Below are 14013 nucleotides of genomic sequence, written 5' to 3'. Positions count from 1 at the left end.
TATATACAGTGCCGCTCAGCAGATTTTGCCCACCTCTGAGAATTTTACGCTTGGCGAAAAGTTTTATATTTCGGTTGCTAATAAAGATATAATAATGAGTGAGGACTTTTTTGAAAGTTTATATCTTCTACTTTTATGATATCTAAAACAGACATTAAAAAAAAATTTTTTTATTGTTTAATTGCTCAAAATAAAAATCAAAAATTTCCGGTTTTTTTTGTAATTTTAAAATCGCTGCAGTTTTTAAACCAGTCATCACATTTTAATCGTTGATAAGCCATTTGTAAGCTAATTTTATCACCTTTAAAATGATTCCATGTAAACTTTAATACGATAATTTGTAACAAAGATATGGACAATTGTTTAAAAAAACTGCACTTTTTTTTAACTAGTCATAACTCAAGAACGATTGATTTTTGAAAAAAATTGTTGAGAATAAAAATGTGCCTTTTTATGTATAATTAGAAAAAAAATTTAGACATAAAAAAAAATTTTTTTTTTTGACATATTTTGATTTTTTTGAAAATCAGCACTTTTTGTAATTAGTAATAAGTCGAGAACGGTTAGCTATAGAAAAAAATTTTCGAGATAAAAAATGCCTATTTTTATGTATAGAATTAGAAAAAAAATATTTCGAATTAAAAAAAAATAAATTTTTTTTACATATTTTGAGTTTTTTTGAAAAAAAATTTTTTTAAATAACTAATAAGTCGAGAACGGTTAGCTTTCGAAAAAAATTCTTAATATAAAAAATGTGTTTTTTTCAATTCTAAACATAAAAATACACATTTTTTATATTAAGAATTTTTTTCAAAAGCTAACCGTTCTCGACTTATTAGTAATTTAAAAAATTTTGTTTTTCAAAAAAACTCAAAATATGTAAAAAATTTTTTTTTTTTTAATTCGAAATATTTTTTTTCTAATTCTATACATAAAAATAGGCATTTTTTATCTTGAAAATTTTTTTCTATAGCTTACCGTTCTCGACTTATTACTAATTACAAAAAGTGCTGATTTTCAAAAAAAATCAAAATATGTCAAAAAAAAAAAATTTTTTTTTATGTCTAAATATTTTTTTTCTAATTCTATACATAAAAAAGCACATTTTTCTTTTCAACAATTTTTTTCAAAAATCAATTGTTCTTGAGTTATGACTAGTTGAAAAAAAGTGCAGTTTTTTAAACAATTGTCCATATCTTTGTTACAAATTATCGTATTAAAGTTTACATGGAATCATTTTAAAGGTGATAAAATTAGCTTTCAAATGGCTTATCAACGATTAAAATGTGATGACTGGTTTAAAAACTGCAGCGATTTTAAAATTACAAAAAAAACCGGAAATTTTGGATTTTTATTTTGAGCAATTAAACAATAAAAAATTGTTTTTTAATGTCTGTTTTAGATATCATAAAAGTAGAAGATATAAGCTTTCAAAAAAGTCCTCACTCATTATTATATCTTTATTAGCAACCGAAATATAAAACTTTTCGCCAAGCGTAGAATTCTCAGAGGTGGGCAAAATCTGCTGAGCGGCACTGTATATATATAATTATGGTGCCGTCTCATGTCTGCGTAAAAGCGTTAGCAGAAAGCGTCAGCAGAAAGACCATGTTACTAAAAGAGAGTAACATATATTATTGTCTCTTTTGCTTACATGGTTCACGCTTTCCGATGACGTTTTTATACAGATAAGAGACAGTAAATTTATTACAATTTTATTTTTCTTTGATTTGGCTTATAAATTTTAATAAAGAAAAATTAAAAAATTCATATTACCTTGTTCATGTTCAGTAATTTCTCCTTGAGAAGCAGCAACTATATTTGTACAAAAATAACAATTGTTTAAATTTTCCTTAATAGATGTAATATTAATTTTTTAAGCAACAAACAAGTAAAATTTTTACCTTCGAAATTCTCCTCTCTACGGCGATTTTGATCGAACTGCAATTCATTATCTGCATATATTTAAAAATTTTTAGTATAAAATCGCTAGAAAGTTAAAGTTTAAATTTTTGTGGTCATTTTGCTTCCTAATGGAGATTTTAAGAATTTTTTTAGAATAAAAACAATAGTTAAACATAGAATTTTTTAAATTCATTAACTTTGTTATACCGTGGATGTCCCAGTTGCCGTCCACCTAAAACCTAGTTTCCGTCCAGTTTAATTTTCAAAATAACATTTATAAAAAATTATTTTCTTTTATTTGTTTACTTAAACTAATAAGTCGATTGCGTGCCAAAAGGAATGAATTATTGTTAAAAAATAATTTAAATTACTATACGAGATATTTGTAAAATGGACGGATACTGGGACATGGACGGTAACTGGTACATCCACGGTCATTAATCGAAAAAGGATTCCAAATATTGAAAGCGATACGTTTTTTTTTTTAAATCATATTTCTTTTATGAGGAAGCAATTGAATGAAAAATTATATTTATTATAATATTATTAATTTTAATGATTTCCCCCATTGGATCGTAAGAGTACCATTATGTCAAATCCTGTTCATGTGTGTGAGTGAGATACTCTTTATAATGCATATGTAAAATTTCCTCTTGTTGATATGATCGTACTCTTACAGTAATAATTTTATTATTTTGTGGTATTAATATGTTTTATTTGTTATTAATTACAAATAATATTACGGACCATGGATGAGTTAAATAAAAAACCATTTTATTAATATAAAAACAGTTATTTTGATAAACATGTAACATGATAAAGTCTAATATCCTTATCACAATCTTTAGAGAAATGGAGAAATACCGAATGACAAAGACAAATTGAAATGAAATGAAGAATCATGAACAATAAAGTTCAATTCTCACCCTCTTTATTCTGCCCCTGATGGACATATTCTGCAACATCTTTGAACTCGCTATATATGTATATGAAAATTGAAATTAAATTAATGCCTTAGCTTTTACGGAAATATGAAAAAAATTTAAATCTGTAAAAACATAAGTTAATTTATAAAATATTAAGCTTCTGCCTTTTATAAGTTATTCTCAACTCAACAAAACATTGTTTTTAAAATTAATCATATTGGGACACATGAAAGACAAAGGGTCAACAATTAAATTTTAATTTTTCGAAAGAAGGTGAAACATTGGGTTTCAATAATTAAATATTATATCTTTATCAAATTAAATTGTTTTAAATTATTAAAACAAAAAAAATGGTTTACAGCTATTGTTAAAAAATTTTTAAAAATTTTAAACATATGGGTGAAAATACCCATATAGCGCAACTTCTTGCATGAACCTTGTGACGGTATTATATGACAAGACATGTAATATTACACTGCAATATTAGAGCACGCCTCCTGCAAGAATAAAAAGTTCCGCCTCACATCAACCTTGCATGGAAATCTCGAGACAGCATTACGTCGTAATATTGAAGCAATTATGCAACGCAAGTCTCGGACAATATTACATGGTAAGCTTCGGACAAGATAAAATTGCAATTTTCGTTTTAGTCTAAAATTTTAATGCAAGCATAAAATAATATTGATGCAATATTGCACCCCAAGATTCGCTTCCATATAAAGATTATTTTTAATAGGCGAATCTTCGGGTGAAATATTGCCTCGATACTACAACCACAGTTACTTTGGGGGTATCAAAAAGCGTTGCAGATCAATTTGATTTAAAAAATAGGTCAAAATGATCCAAAATTTGTATTATTTTACTGCAACATTTGATGTCAATTGTTTGTTCTGAAACGTCAATGACATAACCATCGTTGAGTTTATGAAAAAATTGCATTTTCTATTTGAAGTTTTAGTAAAAAATTGTTAAAGCACTCGACTATGAATTTAAAAAAAACTTTTGTTTAATCAATTGGTTTTTTGGTTCATTGGATCAGTAAGGATTGATATTCTAACCATAACCGTTTGGTTAGAATTCCTGGTGCTTGAAACAAAAATTTTATTCCAATTAATTTTTTTTAATAAAATAATTTGATTCGGAAAATTGGTTTGATTGGCACAGAAAATAATGTTTTGCTTTTCTTATTAAATTAATTATGCTTGTTAATAACAAAAGTTTTTTTCAACAATGACTAAATTAAAAAATTTTATATATTAAAAAATTGATTATAACACTTAAGCTGGTAAGCAAACAAAAAAGGTGTCCTTTATGTTAAAGTTATAAAGGAGATCATTTTATGAACATTTTTGTTTTCTCGTTGAGGTAAGAAAAAAATTTGCTTGTGCGTAAAGAAAGCATTAAATTTGATTTGCTTTTAAGTAAAATTTTATACATGTCGTTAATTTTATTTTTATAATAATATATTTATTTATATTATTTATTTCATAATAAATTGTTCCACATTAGTTTGACAAAGAATTCCTGGATATCAAGTAATATTTCTCGATTTAACACTAAAGTTTTTATTCTTGTATTTCTTACTGGAAAAATGTAAAAACTTTAAATATTCCAATTTTCTTTCACTACAGAATATAATTATTACTTTATTGCAGGGCTTATTGTTTCCGGAAATAAATGTGCTAATATTAAAACAGCTGATATATATATATAGATTGCAATTACAATAGTAAGAGGACCCCGAACATACAATGAACAAATCAATTGAAAATCTTGTTGTCACCTGTTCTCAGATTTTATCCGTTCCAAATATCGAGACAACAAACATCAAATATTGTGTCATATCACTTATTTATTAATATATTATTGTCCGTTATTTTTCATTATTGTCTAATTGTCAGTTGTTTTAACTTTTACCTAACTTTTACTTGTTTCAAAATGTCAACATAATGATAACTGTTTTTGATTTTTTAATACCAATTAAAATTGTATCATCAATGCGTTGAATTTTACATAAAGCTAATATTAAATTTTTAATTTTCAAAACCAAATCCAACAATTAATCTAGAAATTATTTCCTACAATTCAGACAATTAAAAAAGGAACATTTCGAAAGAAATAACACCAATTTTTCAAAATCAGGATTGTTGAATAGAATTTTTATTTTTTTTATTTTCTTGTTTATTGTTTTTTTTATTGCTTTATTGCTTTATTATTATTTATTAAGTAATATTTTATTTATAATTAATTTTATTATTACAATTGTTTACTTTATTTTAAATTTTTCAAAATTTAATTTAATTTAAACAAATAAATTACTTTATTATTACAACTTTATTGCTTCAAAGTTTGTTTTTATTTCTTAAAAATTATTTTTGAATTTTAAGAAATGAGTCTAAATTCAAGCCTTATTCAAGTTTAAATTAAATTTAAATTAAAGCCTAAATTTAAGTTTAAATTCAGAATAATCAGAAATTTTATCATGCAAAAAAATTCTTTGCAATTTGAAAAAATTTAAATATATCATAGATCTGCTTCTTTTACTATATGTATACAGGAAAAATAATTAAAATCGATGTAAATCAATGTGAAAAATTTATTTTCAAATTCAGAAGGGGATTTTTCTAAAAATGTTGGAACCTACAATGCAAAACAATTTCTAATTTGATAAAATGTTCTTTAATAGTAAAGTGAAAATGTTTGATTAAAATATCCAAATTACAAGAAAAAACGCAGAAAATTATTCAATTATTGTAATCAAATTATTTTATTTTAACAAATTAATTTAAAAGAAATTTTTCTTACAAGTATAAGCAATTCTAAGCAAGCGGTTATGGTTTGATTATACAACCTTATTTCAAAGAATTAAGATTTAGTTGCACAAAACAGAATTGAATAAACAAAATTTTTTTTTAAATTCAAAGTCGAGTGCTTTAACAATTTTTACTAAAACTTCAAATAGAAAATGCAATTTTTTCATAAACTCAACGATGGTTATGTCATTGACGTTTCAGAACAAACAATTGACATCAAATGTTGCAGTAAAATAATACAAATTTTGGATCATTTTGACCTATTTTTTAAATCAAATTGATCTGCAACGCTTTTTGATACCCCCAAAGTAACTGTGACGTAATGCTGTCTCAAGATTGCCGTGCAATGTTGACGTTTTAATCTTGCAGGAGGCTTGCTCCAATATTGCAGTGTAATATTGCATGTCTTGCTATGTAATACCATTACAAGGTCCATGCAAGAAGTTGGGCTATCTGGGTATTGTTTTTATTATTATTCTTATTATTAAATAATTTAAATATTTTTAATACAAATAAAGAAAAATTCTTACGTTCAACATCAGCGTCATTGTTAGAAAAATTGATTAATTCTAACATGTCCTCTGTTTCAAATCCTTCAAGACTTACATTGAAATACTCAATTCTCGATTCTGCGTAAATTCTACGACATTGATTAATGAATTCAGTTTTTGTGATTGTTGACAACTCTAAATTATTCCATGAATTTCTAATTCTTGATATACTTCGTCTATTTAATAATTTCAGTGCATTAATTCCATTTAAATTTTCATCGTCGATAGTTTTTTGTTTCTGAACCCATGAGCTTGTATTTTGCAAAGTGCTACTTTAATTCACATATAAAATAATATTAGAATTTTATAAATTCATGTGAAAATAAACTTATTTAAACACAAAAAAGATAATTTAAGAGTGTCTAACGGTCTCTGAAATTCTTTGGCAAGGAGAAACCTTTAATATATTATCGCCCTATAATTAATAATCCGAAAGATTGTACGAATTCATAAAAAAAATGCGATTGAAAAACGAGAAGTAGGAAAATAATATTATGACAGCTTTATTATATCGCAGATATCATTATATTTGGTTCCTACTTTTTGTTTTTCAATCGCATTTTTTTATGCATTCGATAAAACTTAGAAAAATTAAAGCCAATAAAAACTTTTAAATAATAAAAACGCAAAGAAAATTAAAAAAATATCGACAAAAGTTTAAAATTCCAAAAGACACAGATGTCACAAGTGATATGTGATATATCGAGCCTTTTTAAATTTTGCATTGTAAGTTTGTAGAAAATTTTTATAGGAAACTTAAAGAAAACTTGCAGCAAATTATTTTGCAATGTAAAGTTTAAAACGCTTGGACATATCGCTATTTGCCACAATTTTGCAGCTAATTTACCATGCCAACTTGGTATTGTAAACTTTCTGTAAAATTGCTGCAAACAATTGTGATATTTGGAGACTATGTTTTTGTTGTTTTGAAAAATGTTAATTGTAAAAATTTTTATTTATTTCAATTAAAAATTTCGTTATAATAAATATTTTACCTGGAAATTTCCACACCATAGGATAAAGCCCAAATTCTGATATTAAGGTTGTATTGTAATTTTCGAACATGTCAGTACATCGTTCAAAATTTTTGTGGACGCTGAATTTATTTGCAGTGACTTGTCTTAACCAAATTCGGTCATAGTTTAAGAAAAATACTTGCAGCACGATATAAGCATTTGCACTAAGACTTTCAATTTTTTCAGAAAATGTTTAATTAATTACTTGAGATGGCAAAAGTGGCAAAGTGAAGATAAATTGTAGAAATTCCTTAATTTCTCGGTCATCATTTTGAATTAAATAATTAATTAGCCCATGCTGGATAGTCAGTTTGTAAACTTCCTAAAAAATTGATAGTATTAGTTTTAAAAGTATTCATTGTAAAAATTGAACCTCCCAATTTGATCAAAGTGCAACCTGATCGACTAGTAAAACATGTCAAAAAAATTGAAATTCGAAATTTTTATTTTTCAAAACTACTATCTTGTACAAAATTTATGTATTTTTTAAAATTGTTAAGTTTTTGGATTTTGAAATGATATTAATAAAATTTATGTATATATCAAATTTTAAGTGAATTGATCAATATTTGTCAAAGATGCAACGATTTATGTTTTAAAAATTGAGAGAAATTTGAGAATAAAATTGTTTCCTTGTTTTGTCAATATTATCTAAAATGTTCATTTAATAAAAAAAAAATTCAAAAGAAAAAAAGTTTAGCCACTGAATTTCTTATAAGGTAATGATTTTGAAAAAACAAAATTTTGAATTTCAATTTTTTTTAACTTTCTTGCATGTTTAAATGTTACTACTGCGTGCAGCTAAGTGTTGGGCGAATTGTCAAATTGGTAGGTTCATTTATTGATTTAATGTTTATAATGTAAATATTTATCTTTTTTCAAAAGAAATATAAATTTTGGTATTAAAAGTGAAAAAAATAAAATGCTGAATGGATTGAGTTGAAACTTTTTTCGGACAAATTAACATTATAGACATAAAAATCACATGACCTTAACATTTTCAAAAAAAAAAAAATTTAGTGTTCCATTACAGTTTTTATAAGTATGGAATTTGTTTTATCTTTACATAAAGAAATGATTTTAATAGTGTTTACCTAATTATAAATAATAAAAATTTAAATTTCTGACTATTAATTTTGTAAAAATTGGGAGACTAAACATTATCGTAGCTGAAAATTTGCGAAATATATTGAGAACAAAGCAAAATAGAGAAAAATATCAAGAGATACGTTTTTAACATTTTTTAAGGAGGAACAACTTTTGTTGAGGAAATTTTTTTATTGCTATTGTATTTTAAAATAAAAAAATTCTCAACAATTGTCGCAAATAATTTGAATTGCTATTGAAAATATTCTTTAGTATGAACACGATTACAAAAAAAAATTGGAACAAAGAAGAAGTTGAGGGTTTTAAGTAATTTAAATTTACATATTTTGAGCACACTGGTTGTTACTTTTCTCATATTTTCTACTATTTAAAGCCAAATTTTTTTAGCCAAATAAAAAATCTGTTTTGTTTAAGAAACTTTGAAAAACAAAATTTCTGAGAAAATTTTTTTTTCAGCTTCGAGTATGTTTAGCCTGTGGAATTTAAAGTGAATTCGGTCTATATTAAATATTTATTTTGTTTGAATTTAAAAGTTTTTATTTATTATTAGTCATAAATACCTCCTGATAGTGAAACAAACATCCCGAAATTATGGCTGCAGGAAAAACTTGTTAAATGCTTGTGTGCAATGAGTTTGAAAAATTTGTTAGAACCGAAATCATTTTAAACTCTGGAGTGATGTCTCTTATTTTTTCAAAAATAGCTGTGTATGCTTGTGTAGAATTTGTGTCCATGAGTGCCCAGGCACATGGGATTAGCTAAGAAAATGATTAAAACAATTAATATTTTTTAAAAATATACCCTAGCGAATTCGATATACTTAAAATCCACTCAGCTCGGTGGATATTGGGAAATAGTGAAAAATAAAAAAGTTATTGATAAGGTAAAATATTGTAAAAAAATAGTTATGATAAGGTTAAAAGGATAGTTGGAGAATCCATTTATGTAAGAATTGTAATAAATTAAGCTTTAAAGAATTAATAATTATCTAATATTTACATGCATAAATTGACTCTCCAACTATTCTTTTAATCTTCTCATAAATTTTTTTCACAATATTTTACCTTATAAATAACTTTTATTTATTATTTTTACTTTTATCCAATATTTACAGAGCTGAATGGTTTTTGAGTATGTCGAACCCATTATTTCAATGGCTTGCAATTAATTGGAATTCCTATTATATAAATGATTTATTATTTGATATATTAAAAAAAATTAATAAAGTAAATACTTATTATGTAAAAAAATTAACACTTAAAAAAAGAAAAATGGGCGAGTTGCGCTGAATAGAAAGTGAAAAAGTAGTAAACAAACAAAATTTAATTTGCAGTGTAAAAATTTTTTTTGGTTAATAAACGTATTTTCGAATTTTTGAAAAGGGGACATAAACAAATTTATGTGGATATTTTTTTGGGAATCCTTGTGTCTAAATTTAGATATTATTGACTGTAATAAGTCTACAAAATTTCAGGACAATCCATCAAAGCGTATTGGAAATAATTTGTGCATAAGATTTTGTGACACAGGCAATATATGCATTCTAGATACTTGAGCCCATATTATCCATTTTTAAAAAATCGAAAATTATCACAACTACAAGCTTTCTTCGTGGGAAAGAGAGCAAAATGAATAATTATAATTACTTACATAGCCACTTTTGACGCATATTAAGGATAACATTTGTTTGCACCATACAGAAGAAGGAATTGTTGTTATCGAAATATGAATTAAAAAGTTGCCAATTTCTAGTAATGGTCTTGAGAATTGCGGATCAATAATTAAAATAGAATTAAACTCATCGCCAGTTATTAAAATGTATTCAAGTGATCCTCCAATATAATTACGTAAATTCATCCAAATTTGTTTGTTTATTGTTGCTGAAAAATGATTTAAGTCATTCGGAATTTCCGTTGGACTGTGTGAATTTTTCCATCTTGTCATATTTGCTTGTGTGGCATTAAATGGAAGATCATTTTCAAAATTTTCATGCCTACAAAAATGAATTAAAAATTATTATGTTACTTTGATTATTTCAATTTTTTTTGAAACATACAAATAAAAAATAACTTAAAAGTGTCGAACGGTCTCTAAAAATTCTTTGGCATTTAATTATCGCCCTATAAAAATGGCACTGAACGTGAAAATGATAAATATTGAAAAAGTATTTTAAGATCAATGTTTATAATTTTTTGATAATTAAAACTTACAAAGGACTGAAAGTCTGATAAATACTTCGAGGAGTGTTTGGCTGGCTAATGGAGCTGTTATGTAACTCCCTTCTAAATGATAAAATTCTTTCTTCACGTTCGTTTTGCGTATGTGAGTGTTGCACGGTAAGTTTGAAATTACCGTCTCTTTTAATTACCCCTCATCCTGGACAACTTCTTTTTCTATGGTATTTACATAAAAGATATCTGAAAACATATGGGGAGTTTCTTATGAGAACGACATATGATGTCTCAGATTTTTCTTTACTTTTAGGTTTTGAGAGACATTTTGGTGTTAAAGAAGTTTGTATATTTTGAATTAAACATTTTTAGAGTAAAAAACATTCAGAACTTTTTTTTGTAGGATAAAAAGAACAAATGTTATAAAAAAAAGAAAAAATGGTACAACAATGTTTTAATTCAAATATCTCTAAAAAATATATCTCTCCGATATGAATATGAATTACATTGAAAAAATGAGTTCAAAAAACAAAATGTAAAAAAGTTTTTAAAAAAACAATTACTTACGTAACACCACATTTCATTTTACTTTTTACAATCTGTAAACTAAAAATTTGTTCAAGAAACAATTTTCGTAAATAATATTTGAAACAAATAAAATTTTTTTTTTTTAAATTATTAAACAGAAATTAATTATTAATTAATTAATTTTTTAACAGAATTGTTACTTGAAGAAATTTTTATTTTACAGATTTTTTATTTTATCGAGTTTTTTCGAGTTGTTATTTCTTTGAAGTTTCATTTCATAGAATATTTATTTAAAATAATTTTTATTTTACAGAAAAAATATTAGATAGAATTTTGTCCTTCTATATGACATTTGTTTATTTTAATTAACACTTAACACATTTCTAAAATGGACGAATTTTCATTTTACATCACACATTTTTTGCAATTAAACAAATTGCAAAAAAAATGTTTAGTCGCAATTTTCCAATTAACTAATCATAAGTTAATTTTTTACTTCTGATTGTTACGTCCCGAGCTAAGGCGAGGGTGGTTTTTATTAATTAACAAAAAAGGGAAGGTAAAGTGCTGATTTATCAAGTTGGTAAATCTTGATATTTGTTTTTATGTGGATTCGTGTCATTTTATAAGAACAAGGGTCCTTTGTAAATAATATTATGCACATTCCCTTTTAAAATGAACAATTTATTTGACAATAATGTTTTAAAATATAATTTTACTTACAATGTTGAAGTTGGTTCTGGATTGTTACAATGCAACCGGCTTTACACAATTGTATCGCAGGATGACAATAATTAAGTTCGTTATTTAGCACTTATGCACCAACGACTATTCAATACTATTTAAGAATTACTTTTCGACACTGTACCTTAATACAAAAAGAAACTTGTTTCCTTAATAATCGGAAGTAACTTTCATAAAATAATATTATACGACAATCGAAATAAATGAACTTATAAAATTCAATGAAAATTACCTTCGATCTTATATAAATTATAAGAAACAAGACTCTTTTTATTATCGCTGATTTAAAAGTACAATTTCACGATTGAAGGGCCGACTCAACGATACTGTTCGGGCAGAAACTCACCGGAGTAATATGACAACTATAAGCCTCTTAACAGTGGTTTATATACTTTTTTAAACAATGAAATGATCTAATTTAATTATGATAAAAATTGTAAGATCAAAAGGTTATTCAATGTGTTTTTTAGTTAAAACAATTACCTATTTTAATTATTATTGCAATTTTTATCTTCGATCAAAGTTTATCATCTCATGACATACTTTCTTATATATTTACTATATTATAAATATGTGCCTTCTCAGAAAGGTACGAAAAATATGTTTGTTCATTATTATTTAAATCTTTCCATTAGTTATTGCGCAAACGTTAAACTACTGTTTAATTATTTGTATATAAATTGCTTTACTGAGAATGTGATATTCTCTAATATCGACGCCTCATAATTAATTCTAAGTTGATCAATTATCCGACGGGTTGATAACGCATCGACTGCAGTGAAGAAGAGCAATGCTAATTATGGTCGATAATATTAAACAACGCATGTAGATCATTTCTTTAAAAGATGTATACACACACATACACATACATACACACACCATATACATATCTATATACTTTTCTTTTATGAGATAATTAATTTTAAATACTATATATTAATTACATTATAATAATAGTTATAAGTCTACGACTGAATTTTATTGCTTTTTTATTTATTTGAACAAATAAGAATGATGTAAAATAAAAATTTACCTTTTTAAGAATTCTGTTAAATGTAAATTAAAACAACAAAAAATTGGAGAAGAAAAAAATTTTTTCTAATATTTTATCTATAAAATAAAAAATTATTTTCAAATATTTATTTTGTCTATTGAAAATTTAAGCACATAATAACTCGAAACAATTTGATAAAAAAAAAATCTGTAAACTAAAAATTTGTTAAAGTAACAATTTTGTTAAATAATAATTGAAACAAATAAACATTCGGTTAAAAGTGAATTTCGGGAAATGAAATTTTATTAATTCTAACAAATTAATTTTAGAATCGACTGATATGTCTCTATTTTTTTACGTTAAAAAATTTCTATTTCTCTATCAATTTCTTTAACATTAAAAGATGATATGTCGATTTTTATCAAAATAAGTTATTTACATGTTTTGTAAAATTTAATTAAAGACTTAAAATTTTAATATTAAGTTGTGAGATAAACTATTTGTGAGATATAACCTTAAACTTTAAAGGAAATAATAAAACGAAAATTTGATATTTTTTACAAAGGCCTATATATAAATATACCAAGATAAAAACATCCCTACTCTCTCTCTCTCTATATATATATATATATATATATATATATATATAACGCGCACCAATGTTTTCATCTGATCGTCTAGCGGTCACCTTGAAAACAAAAGAAGGGCACTTTAAAGGAATTGTTTGCGCAAAAATTCAATTTAAAATTAAATGTATTTATTTTAGTGAAAACAAGTTTTAAAGAAGAGATTAAATTACAGAAAATCAAGATACACTTTGAAAAATATTACACAGAATTAAACGATAACAAAAAATTATGAAAAAGTATATTTTTAAGTTGGCATATTTCAAGTAAAATCTTTACATGCATAGAAAAAGTGTCAAGAATTTTGCTTTTGAATAATTAATTAAAAATTATCAATAAGTTTCAAATTAATATACCAAAAAAATAAATATAAAGTTCGATTGTTATATTAAATGTCATTATAACTATTTATATCTCAATTTCAATTTACCTTGAAAGAAATTGCTGGCTCCTTGTGAATCAAGCTACTGCCATGCGGTTTCAATTAAGCACTGCACTAAATATCAAAATAAAATATTATATTATAGTATAATAATCTTTGTATTCATTCCGTCATTCATTCACATTTTCTTAGTACTTGAATTTTCTCATTATTATTAGATTATATATACATATATATCTTAACTTTGATA

The 14013-nt window shown here is 24.7% G+C and overlaps 1 protein-coding gene and 1 long non-coding RNA gene across 12 annotated transcripts in view; one reads left to right on the top strand and one right to left on the bottom strand.

Annotated features, from left to right (window-relative positions):
- The window catches only part of LOC127291230 (putative sodium-dependent multivitamin transporter), a 425330-nt gene that overhangs the window by 35571 nt on the left and 375746 nt on the right, over nt 1-14013 (top strand). The gene's annotated exons all lie outside the window — the stretch shown is intronic.
- On the bottom strand, nt 5642-12690 carry LOC127291239 (uncharacterized). Of its 5 annotated transcripts, XR_007844567.1 has the most exons (8): nt 11994-12690; nt 11741-11885; nt 10529-10735; nt 9969-10311; nt 8879-9076; nt 7191-7533; nt 6175-6467; nt 5642-6097 (listed from the first exon to the last, which is right to left on the bottom strand). It is a non-coding gene; the product is annotated as an uncharacterized LOC127291239 (long non-coding RNA). The 5 variants fall into 5 exon arrangements; XR_007844566.1 differs by having other exon boundaries at nt 11741-12690; XR_007844570.1 differs by having other exon boundaries at nt 5642-6093; nt 11741-12690.

Source organism: Leptopilina boulardi, unplaced genomic scaffold (genome assembly GCF_019393585.1).
Source record: "Leptopilina boulardi isolate dan_hultmark-lab unplaced genomic scaffold, ZJU_Lbou_2.1 LbouV2_13, whole genome shotgun sequence".
Lineage (NCBI taxonomy): Eukaryota > Metazoa > Arthropoda > Insecta > Hymenoptera > Figitidae > Leptopilina > Leptopilina boulardi.
The sequence above is the reverse complement of the archived record's forward strand: the minus strand, read 5'-3'. Positions and strand labels throughout refer to the sequence as shown.